Source organism: Lytechinus variegatus, chromosome 7, assembly GCF_018143015.1.
Source record: "Lytechinus variegatus isolate NC3 chromosome 7, Lvar_3.0, whole genome shotgun sequence".
Taxonomy (NCBI): Eukaryota; Metazoa; Echinodermata; class Echinoidea; order Temnopleuroida; family Toxopneustidae; genus Lytechinus; species Lytechinus variegatus.
In genome coordinates this window covers 36,657,095-36,669,525 of record NC_054746.1, presented here as the reverse complement: position 1 = coordinate 36,669,525, position 12,431 = coordinate 36,657,095, and the positions used below count along the sequence as shown (strand labels likewise).

The 12,431-nt window shown below is 33.9% G+C and overlaps 1 long non-coding RNA gene across 1 annotated transcript; it reads left to right on the top strand.

The window, feature by feature from the left end:
- Positions 1 to 418: 418 nt before the first annotated feature.
- On the top strand, positions 419 to 12,431 carry LOC121419170. The gene is made up of 3 exons (XR_005970559.1): positions 419 to 1,116; positions 8,836 to 9,007; positions 10,826 to 12,431. It is a non-coding gene; the product is annotated as an uncharacterized LOC121419170 (long non-coding RNA).

The following is a 12,431-nucleotide window of genomic DNA, read 5'->3' as shown; positions in this document are numbered from 1 at the left end:
TGTAGTAACATGGGCTTGACTGAGGCCTACCATCGGTTTGAACTTGCATCGTAGCATAGCTCTCATACCTTACATTCCAGCCAGTCAAGTCTCGCCAAATCCAGGCTTGGTTTGCCGTCACCTCCTTGGGACAACCCTACTTGGTTAACCCCATTAACACTGGACACATGATAAAGTCATTTATGTGTTGGGCTTGCAAGAAACTGGGGGTTAATGCATGTTCTCAGGAACCTCATATCGGTTGATAAAATAACACATTCACTCTGATGTAAACTTTGTTATTCTTCAAAATACTCGATGTCAATTATAACCACTAAAGAAAATGGATTCCATGAATTTCTTTAATGGAAAAGGAACTTTCTCATAAAGATTATCCTGTACTTTTGTTTATATACTTTGCAGTATAAAAGTCCTATACACTAGGAAAATGGAATCTAACCCTTTGACTCCTACCACCTTGGTATAGTTCACTCACAGCTACAATCAATTTAATGAAGCTATAATCTAATCAGATCTCATTCCATTTGATTTGGTCTAACTTTGAATCTATAACACCTGCTTGCGTATCATGATCATCCCTCACATTATTACTCAATTAGCTTTCAATAATATATATTTTATTCTGCCAAGAAACTAAAATTCATTTTAATGGGGCCATTCCTTTAAGATCCAAAGTCAAGAGTAAATGGGCTAACTCCCTCCATACTAGCACCTACATCCAACACGTCCTCCCTAAGACTATCGCTAGGCAACATTATCCTACAGATTATACCCATGTGGGGTGCAACTACTCTGGCCCAGTGAGGAGGTAATTCTTCTACCATCAACTTGGAAGTGTGGGTTGGGATTTGTTTGTGTACACGTCAAACAAACTGCAGGCAGCCGAAACAATTACTGTCTATCTCGATCAATGGACCAGCACCTATTAGACAGGAATTGATTAATTGGACCTGTCCTCATACAATCCTCTTGCTGTGAATCTACTAGGGAACTTAATTTGGATTTCTATTCTTTTTGCAACACTTTGTTGTGTATCCTATGCGATTGAGATCAGGTTGTTGAGATTTCTTCTTTGTGGATCACTTAATTTGGGGATTTAGTCAAGCTATCTTGCAGGTAAAATTTTTTTTTTAAACCTTACAATTCTGTAAATTACTTTGTTACGAATCTAGAAATATTTTCTTTTGAAGACTATGAGAAATTGAACTGCTGCAATCACCAATCCTGTGTAGTTTTTAAACTTTCTTAAGCTTGTATTTGAAATGATGTAACAAAATGAATATTGTGTTTATGTTAATCTATTTGGTACAATCCAGACATTCAATTATAGGCTCTTAAACATTTTGCTTCCATACAACTGAACATATCACAGAAACAGATATCTTATTAAGATATAAATATAGTCAAGCTTACATAAAGAATGAAACCTTATAAGGATTAAAAAAAAACGACCTTTAATTCTGATTCATGTGTGAGATGCACTTTGTATGGCACAGACGAATGGAAGAATTATATTACAAGTAGAGAACATTATAAAACAGTGATATAGAGCCTAATGAGATAATTGGCTAAAATCCATCAAATGACCAATTATTCATATTAGCTCGCAGTCATATTTGCTCATGATTGGTAATACTTCTATTGACCGGTCATGGTTTTGAGGATGATTTATTAAACAATAGATGTTTCATTTCATACCATTGTTATAACAAATCTACAATAACAGTTAAAAGCTACTGAAATCCTTCAAACCTGATTGGCTAATGGAAAATTGGTTATAGAAATCATGCCATGTTCTATCATAACAAGTGCTTATGAAACAGGACAAAGGAACTACAATACTATCTTATAAAACATATCATTTACATAATTTTCTTTGGGCATTAGAATTGCCCATACTTGTTACATTAGAAACAGTCGAAATGCCAATTGTTAGAATTGTTCCAGAAGTACCTTGTGCGTGTAATTCTTACCAATCAATACCTCTGATGTATATTATTTGCATACTGCTGCCTTATTAAAATGAGATTTGACAAATGTTTCCCTTTCAAATAACATTTTATCATGTCCATGATCCGAAGCCCATTTAAAAAAGAACATTCCAGGACGGTTTATGGCAACTTTGCTTTATTGACAAATACCATAGCAAAAATGGCTCAGTAGTCATTAAAAAGTTACCCAATGTATGTAAACTACTAGAAAAAGTTGCCATAATCATACAACATTTTGAAACTTCATTTACTTGTACAGTTACACTGACTTTTGTTGCATCCAATAACAAACTACTTAGGCTTAACCTAACACATGGGTCTTTGATCACTGGTGTTAAGAGGTATTCATTTACAATTGAAATAGATAGTGTTTGGAGAATGATAACATATGACAGACGACAAGTAGATGTTATGATAAGCTGGATACTTCATTACAATCAAGACCAGTGAAGGAGGATCATTTGATACTGAAGAGATCATCTTCACTCATGGTGCCAGTATTATCTATGCAGTAGTGTTGATAGTACAACTCTCTGGCATTATGAGGTAGATGAACTGCGTAATATTCTGAGAACTATCCTAGAGTAACAAAACCCCATCTTGTATCTCAAAATTCAATCATATTGAAAGTCATGAATATTGTCTAAACTTTTGGGGATATTTAAATTTTAAACCAGCAGATTTTAAAAAAATCATGAATATTATCAGTAGATTTTAATATAATCTGGCAGATAGTAGATGGAAGATATTTGCCAGCACTTGACTTTTTGTTTTTCAGGTTTTCACGTATAGTTGTTAAATTGTGCTTTTTTTTGTTATTAGTTCATGTACATTACAAATATTTCATTGAAAAACTTTGCTATCAAACATGATAAAACTTAGGATGAAGATGGTTTATATTTCTCATTCATTCTTTCTATTTCCTTCCTTCCAGAGGATAAGATGGGCATGAATAAGGGATGTTGCCTGATAACGAACTTAAAACTTCTTTTTCGTCTTATTCTAATTAGAAATCCTAAATTATTATTCACTTCAGTTGACCATGTTTACTCCAATTAACCACATGTCCCATGCTGACAGACAGAGGCCATACCACATCCTTCATAGATCAAACTCAAGTCTTTTACAAATGACATGGATCTAACCCTAACACAGGGAAGGAAGATGAAAAGAAAGGAGTTTTCAAGCTTACCAACCCATTTTTTTTACAAGGATTTTAAAAGTTTATATAGAAAAGAACAGGTAGAGATTTGTTATGGGTACTCATAAGATGGTAATATCAAAAGAAATATCTACACAACTTTACTTTATGCAAACTCTTAGAACTTATCAATCTGTTCGACATCTCACAAGAAATGTTTGATGCATTTTGCAGATATGATTAAAAAAATAACATTTTTTGTTTTATTGTTGTTATCTCTTGTGTGCTCTAATCTATACTCATAACAAAATATGAATTTCAAAATCTTTTACAATAGATGATTAAAGGTAGTCAACAGATCAATTAATCCTTCACAATTTTTATTTTGTAGTTGTTGGATGTCTCTACAAACAATTCCATGCATGCTTTATACTAATAAAGTTAGTTGCTAAAAGGGACTGTGACAGAAACCAAATGGTTAAGATGCACCAGAAGGTATTCCAATTAGTGCATCTAGAATAGAGCAACATGGAGTTCCGATTTCAAATGTTCTATTTATATATAGACACCCTACCTTGGTAGTCACACGACTCCTATCATAGATCATGTTTTGCATTGGTTACTTAGACTTTGATCAGACCTCGCTAACCTCACTTCTTCATGATGTCAGTGCTTATTAATTATTTTTCATAACTGGATGTGTTGATAACAAAGAATCACTTTTAATGATATACATTTCTTTAAAAGATCAAGCCTAAAAAATATTTTCACAAAGTTTTTTTTTTATTATTCAACCATAGTCTTACAGAATTTTTCATGGAAACAGTATTCACTGCAAAAGCATTAATCAATATTTAATTATCTTCCCACCAAGCATACTTTGTCTAAATATCACAATATAAAAGGTAAAGAGTTTTCAACAGAAATAACTTTAAATAGGAGCAATAGTAATTAAAGGATAATTTTTTTCCAATCTTTGATGAAGATTAAATTACAGCCACTTCCTGGCTTGATCTATATCAAACTTTCTTCAAATAATATCCATGGTACTTGTAGGCAAATAAAACTACATTATTTGCTATAACTCCATAACTGAAAACGTCAAAAGGCTGCTTTATTCATAACTGGCAAATTAAGAAGAAATATTGCAATAATTGGCTGAAAAAAAGTTGATTTTTTATTGAAAAAAAAAACAGCATTCACTCACATCTTTATTAGATATGAACATTTTAAAATGGTACATATTTTGGATCTTAATTTTTCCCTAGTAACGTCTAGTATGATGTTCATCTATATCTCTGGCCAAGACAAGAAAATTGTAAAACTTAAAAAACTCAGAAAAGTTTAGAGGTTTATTTTCATGCGGAAGAGCAATGGAAATGTCAATGTCTCAATCAGCCTAAATACTTCCTCTTAATGTGGGTCTACAGATTGAAAGCCATGAATCGGTGCATATTGTTCTTTATCGTTAATTACAATTGTTTAACCCACTCATGAAACCTAAATGGGCAAAAAGACTTAATGAATGAAAAAAAGCAACTACCAATCACAGCTCTTCTGTATATTGTAATCATATTTTTTTGTACTAAAGTTTCCTGAAACTGAATGATAGATCAATGTTTTTAAACCTTTGATGAAGTTAAAAAATCTTGGCTAATGCAGCCACTTCATGGCTTGATCTATATTTCCTTCCTTCCTGAAAAGCATATCCTTGGTACTTTTAGGCAAAGAAAAAAGTATTTGCTTTTACTCCAAAATTTACTGTGTAACATGAACTCTATAAAACATAAAAACCTACTCATCTTTAAAATTTTTTTGTAAAGAACTGATTGAAACAATATTGTTGTTCTTTTTAATGAAAATAAATTCAATATGCATTGGCACATGCATCTTTGTAAGATATGAACATTCTATAATTATATAATATTGACTAGCCTTGAAGGGAACATCAAATAAATTGCCAGCAAAAGAATCATATTGGCCCGAGTCTTTAGACAAGGGCAATATGGGTCTTTTAAGGGCAATATATTTGATGTTCCCCGAAAGAAGAGCCAGTCAATATTTTTATTATCATCCAAATCAGATATCTAGAGCAAAAATCGTGATAATGGTGATATTTCTTTTTAAAATAGTTATATTGTGTCTTGTTAATATAAGGGTCTAGGCTCTGCACTTTACCATTATGACGTACTTGCAAGCGCTTGGATCCAGTGATGTCTTTCATTATGACGTATATTGTTGGCGCGCAGATCCTTATGAAGCGTATCTCTTTATACGCATCCTCAAATGCCCGGATGTGAGACCAGGGAAAATACAAAGGTATATTTTGCGTCGTCTCTGCATGCAAAGTAAATATGCGCATTGAGACCGAGGAAAATACAAATAATATACCTATCCCTTCCCGATATTTATGAATCTAGGGCAATACGGTTTTGTAAATGACCAGCTCAGATGTCTGATACGGGTGATAATGATATATATTTCAAACTTATTGTTCCCCAAAATGTCCAGTAAATTGTGCAACTATATTTCTGACCAAGACAAAGAGAATTGAAAAACCTCACTTTGGAGAGTAGTTTTTAGAGGTTTAGCATCAAGCTGGATGTTTACTTGTTTTAATGTGGAAGAGCAATGGGAATGTCAATGTCTCAATCAGCTTAAGATTTCCACTTAATGCGGGGAGGTTGAAAGCCATGAATCAGTGCATATTCTTTCCTATTCTGTTAATTACAATTGTTTAACCCACTCATAGAGCCTAAATGGGCAAAAAGACTTAATGAGTAAAAAAAAGCGACTTCCCGTCACAGCTCTTCTGTATATTATAATTATATTTTTTGTACTAAAGTTTCCTGAAACTAAATGATAGATCAATTTCTTTAAACCTTTGAAGATAAAAAAACCTTGGCTAATGACAGCCACTTCATGGCTTGATCTATATTTCCTTCCTTCCTGAAAAGCATATCCTTGGTACTTTTAGGCAAAGAAAAAACTATTTGCTTTTACTCCAAAATTTACTGTGTAACAAGAACTCTATAAAACATAAAAACCTACTCATCTTTAAATTTTTTTTGTAAAGAACTGATTTAAACACATATTGTTGTTCTTTTTAATGAAAATAAATTCAACATGCATTGGCACATGCATCTTTGTAAGATATGAACATTCTGTAATGATATATATTTCAAACTTATTGTTCCCCAAAATGTCCAGTATAATGTGCAACTATATTTCTGACCAAGACAAAGCAAATTGAAAAACCTCACTTTGGAGAGAAGTTGTTAGAGGTTTATCATCAAGCTGGATGTTTACTTGTTTTAATGTGGAAGAGCAATGGGAATGTCAATGTCTCAATCAGCTTAAGATTTCCACTTAATAAAAATGAGTAATTGTAATTAAAGGATAATTTCTTCCAACCTTTGATGAAGATTAATTACAGCCACTTCCTGGCTTGATCTATATCAAACTTTCTTCAAATAATATCCATGGTACTTGTAGGCAAATAAAACTACATTATTTGCTATAACTCCATAACTGAAAACGTCAAAAGGCTGCTTTATTCATAACTGGCAAATTAAGAAGAAATATTGCAATAATTGGCTGAAAAAATGTTGTTTTTTTATTGAAAAAAAAACAGCATTCACTCACATCTTTATTAGATATGAACATTTTAAAATGGTACATATTTTGGATCTTAATTTTTCCCTAGTAACGTCTAGTATGATGTTCATCTATATCTCTGGCCAAGACAAGAAAATTGTAAAACTTAAAAAACTCAGAAAAGTTTAGAGGTTTATTTTCTAGCTGGATGTTTCCTTGTTTTCATGCGGAAGAGCAATGGAAATGTCAATGTCTCAATCAGCCTAAATATTTCCTCTTAATGTGGGTAGATTAAAAGCCATGAATCAGTGCATATTCTTCTCTATCATTAATTACAATTTTTTAACCCACTCATGAAACCTAAATGGGTAAAAAGACTTAATGAATGAAAAAAAGCAACTTCCAATCACAGCTCTTATGTATATTATCATATTTTTTTGTACTAAAGTTTCCTGAAACTGAATGATAGATCAATTTCTTTAAACCTTTTGATGAAGATGAAAAACCTTTGCTAATGACAGCCACTTCATGGCTTGATCTACATTTCCTTCCTTCCTGAAAAGCATATCCTTGGTGCTTTTAGGCAAAGAAAAAACTATTTGCTTTTACTCCAAAATTTACTGTGCAACAAGAATTCTATAAAACATAAAAACCTCCTCATCTTTAAAAAAAACTGTTGTAAAGAACTGATTTAAACATATATTGTTGTTCTTTTTAATGAAAATAAATTCAATATGCATTGGCACACATCTTTGTAAGATATGAACATTCTATAATGATATATATTTCAAACTTATTGTTCCCCCAAATGTCCAGTATGATGTGTAACTATATTTCTGGCCAAGACAAGAGAATTGAAAAACCTCACTTTGGTGAGAAGTTTTTAAAGGTTTATCATCAAGCTGGATGTTTACTTGTTTTAATGTGGAAGAGCAATGGGAATGTCAATGTCTCAATCACCTTTAGATTTCCACTTAACGCGGGGAGGTTGAAAGCCATGAATCGGTGCATATTCTTCTCTATCGTTAATTACAATTGTTTAACCCACCCGCAAAAAGATTTTTAAGAAAAATGAACCCCCGCTCAGAGATCTTCCATAATCATATTTTTGTCTGTATACTGAATTTTCCTGTGCCCCCACTCTGATAATTCTGCTCTTCTTGCCCTTCCATATCTCTAATCATTTTCCAAAGTCACCAGCTGAAATTCCTTTCTCAATGGGGGCATAATCAACAGTCTGGAGATGAATTAATACCCACCAGCAAAGAACCCCATGTTTATAATATATATCTATGCCTTGGGGGACAGAACATGGGCTTCAGAATGATGCTATTTCAGAAAACAATTGAGCTATCATATTCATATAACTTTACTTTAATCATTTTGGAAAATAGGAATCTTGTCATTTTGTCCTCAGATATTCATTAATTGAATTTTGATCTTAAGAACAATGCATTTCTCTTGAAGAAGTTTTACTTCCCATTCTATCTTCCCCTAATTCCAATTTCTCAATACACCAGTGTCTAGTCTGCAGGCGCAGACCCTGATTGAAACTTTGATCAACAAGTGTGTCTCCATGCAAAGACTAGCACATACAAAACTTGCTGTGCCCAACTTTGAAAGATGAAGCAGACTCTGAGCGAGAGGGCCTTCAGTACACAAGGCATGAGTAGGCTGCAATAAAGACCCTTAACTCTAGTAAAGGGTTTGCGCAGCAGACTACACCGTGTTGTTCATCTCCATCCCAACCTCTCCCCCCAAAAAAAACTGCTCTTATCTCGAGGTCTGATCTCATTAACAAAAAAAAAAGCTTTCTCACAAATCACAATACATTTTTTTCCCTTGAATATCTTGACTTAATCATGGTAATTAAATGCTGAAAGACTGGGAAACCAATTTTTGCTACAAATTCGATACATAATCGTAAACCAAGCATTTTTCGTACATTTTATTCTTCCCTAACTTATCAACATGTAGACTGTATAAGGGATATTGTTGTGTTCTTCCTTTGCATTTTTTCACTTGTATTTACTCTTGTCTGCAGTTCTTTGATATTACTTCAGTCTCAAGAACAGGATTTCTTGTCTTCTCTCTCACATTATACAGGACATCTGAATTGCTGCATTTCAGCAATTATTTCTAACTTTTGGATAAGTATCTGACCAACTACTCAGTCTACTGGACATTTATTTCCATTTCATTACTGACCACTCAACCAAGGATGTATGTAAAAATAGGAGTTGTAGCCTGTATTGTCTTGTTTTCAGTGATTGGTTTGGTGAGTACAAGTCCTATAAATCATATGCAACAGTATTAATGAACGGGCCTCTTATTTCAGATTAATTAGGTTCATTATTGCGGATTGAAATAATCGCTAGAGGGTATTCATTTGTCTCGCAATCTACTATGGTCAACAAGGAAATTCGTGATCACTCTCGCAAAAAGTGTTCACTGGCTTTCTAGGAAATTTGTGATCACTCTCGCAAAAAGTGTTCACTAGCTTACAAGTTCACGAGCTTTCGAGTGCCGCTGCAACTCTTTATCAAGTGACAAAGATTGTCCGATATCGTACTCTATTTATACTAATCTCCAAGACCGTACGCACAAACGCGAGAACAATAGGTGGGCACTGATCCGTTGTGTGATTGGTCAGGAGTTATGCAAATAAGCTGGGGGTATATGCAAATACGCCGTGGGTCGGCAATATGCAAATGAGACCAAAATTGGCGGGCTCGCTAGTTTCCCGTGGGCGGGGGTTGACTAGCTGAGCGGTCCCTCGATCGGGGCCGGGAACGATAAGGTAAGCGTGCACTGCCAGGTGAGGGGGTATTGTGCTGTCGGATGGTTCGCATCCAGAAATCAGGGATGTCGATCCCGCTGTCTCTGTTGAAGTTGTTAGGACAAAGACGTATACTAATAGCCTCCTTAATCCTGCGTGTATACCAATGTCTTTCTTTGGCAATGCAATGTACACCCTCCCAATCTGGGTGGTGTTGCTTCTCCCAAGCATGTTCTGCCACCGCGGATGTGTCGGTTCGCTGTAACCGAACATCGTGATTGTGTTCAGAAATGCTTTCAACTATCGGTCGGGCTGTCTCTCCGATGTAAGACCCGTCACATCCCTGGCAAGGAATGTTGTATACTACGCCATCACGTCTGTGATCAGGGATAGGGTCTTTGGGGCGTACAAGCTGTTTGCGTAAAGTGGTGTCATCATTCTTGAGTGTCTTAAGAGCATCACGCAAGTGAACACTTTTTGCGAGAGTGATCACAAATTTCCTTGTTGACCATAGTAGATTGCGAGACAAATGAATACCCTCTAGCGAGTATTAATGTTATTTCAGATTAATTTTAAGTTTCCTGAGAAGCATACATTTAACACTTCCATAATGTAAAATAAGTCATGTTCTGCTCTTGGAGAAGAAAATGCCCTCAAATACACACCTTGGTAAAACCTAATAAATGGGGGCTTATAATTTTGGAGCTTCTGATGCAGTTAACTAAATGTATCAAAGTACATATATCATGTGAAGGAGTCTTGAAATTTGGTGAAAAAATCCATAATCTTTCACCAGACTCTAAATATTCTCACAATTAATCGCCAAAGAACAGTATAACATATAATACAAGACTTGAAAGAAGAATACATCAACAAATTATCATTGGCTTGTTTGCTCTTTCAATACTTCAAAAATTTCTCATCGAAATATTCCTCTCTTATCCCCTATAAATAAACCTCTTCAAATTTCTTCACCACCGTCATCTCTGATACACACTTAATTTTTTTTCTTTCAATGCTTTTTTTATCCCAATCTCACGTTTTGCCTCGAATTCTATTTTTATCTACTCTAATGAGTGCATGTCAAAGAGCTTCAGAATGTCTGTTTTAAGGCTATTTTACCATTTTGCGTTACCAAACACTTATTCATTTAATTCTATTTTCTTGAATTTCTCCCCTTATTTCTTTTATACTCATGTCTTTCTGTCTAAATCATTGTTACTCTCTCCAACTATTTTTAAATGTTTCTCATTCACTTTTATCCTGAATTGTCTAAAAAAAAACCTTTATATTTCTATATCATTCCTCCCTATACAGTGGATGTCAGAGGTTGGTTTCTTCACAATGTTTCTCATAGCAACAATGGTCTTCTCCGCTATGTTGGTAGCCATGGGTTTTGATCATGCCATGATAGCTTACAGCAAGACTCATGTTTCACCAGACAGAAGAGCATCAAGACTTCCAGACCTCAATAAGGACCAGTAACCACAAGCAGTCCATCCTTTTAGCTGTTGTTAGAGATGTCTTCCAGGAAAGATGGCTCCCAGCACCCCAATTCATCAACAATTACTCTGTGACATCCATGATAAATGCCATAGTAACAGTATCTGTGGTTGTTCCTACAGCCTCAAAGCATGACATTCAATTATAAATATTCTGCAAAATCTGCTCCAACATCAAAAGCTCTGACCAAAGTTGATGCTTACCAGAAAAGCATCAGAGCCAAAGGAAGGACGATGGATTGACTGCCTTTGCAAAAGGGATATAGACAGTTTTGCTATGTGGGATCATTTGTAGCCATATAGGCCTAGTAGATAATATTTTGTGGAGTAATTTTCATATCTTCCAGAATGATCACTTGTAGGTTATGAACATATTTTGCTGGCAGATATAAGTGCTTACAGATTTCTATGCACTGGTATAAGTAGATCATATTGCAACAAAGAAAATTCATTTAGAGGAATATTTTTAATAATCATGATTATGATAATCATTAAGAATCACATGTTATATGAATGCATGATGGTTGCACACACCAAAATAAAGCTAGAATGAAACCAGAAAATAAAAATTGCAAATATGCAAAACAGGAAACAAAATCACAAACTTGGTCTACAAGTTTGAAAACTAATCAATAAAATATTTATGTATATAGTATTTGTAAAACGAAATTCAGTCTTCCAGGAAAATTTGGAAAGGGTGAGTATAAAATTGTGGGCTAAAAATATAACTTTGGCAGAAAGACTTATTCCTATCTCATAGCATGGAAAACTATCACAAACAGTTGAAGTTTTTTTTTCTTCTTCTAGCAAACAGATCCACATTTCACTTAATACAACAATTTAGAAAATGCATTTTTGTGATTTGTGACTGTTTTGCAATAAATTAGCAGCAATGGTTTTTACTCACTGCTTTCTGCCCCCAAAAATATTAAATAAAAATGGGCATTTAAAATGTGTGATTATGACTTATGAGGCAGTATGAACAGAAATGAGAGAACATCCAATATTAAATATTGCTTTAAGATGTTATCAATTCAAAAGAAGAATAAGATCATACTAATTTCTAATTTTACTGATAATTTTTGATGACATTCTATAATTGCTTGTTTCATGGTAAATTTGATTAAAAGAAGCAATTCACCTTATTCTAAACCAAATAAGATTTATGAAATAATAAAATTGAAAAAAAATTAGATACTTGGTCAAAGACAATTCTGATATTCTAATTAGTGCCATTTTCTGTTTCCTTTGATAACTATTCTGGTAATCTTCAGGAACTTAAGTATAATTGACAAAAACTCAAAATGACTAACAGAGTTTTCTTTCTTTTACATGCACACCATCTATGTTAATTGTGAATTCATTACAAAAAATGGTTTGTACAGGATAACCAAATTTACAGGAAAGAGTCAAGAAGAAAT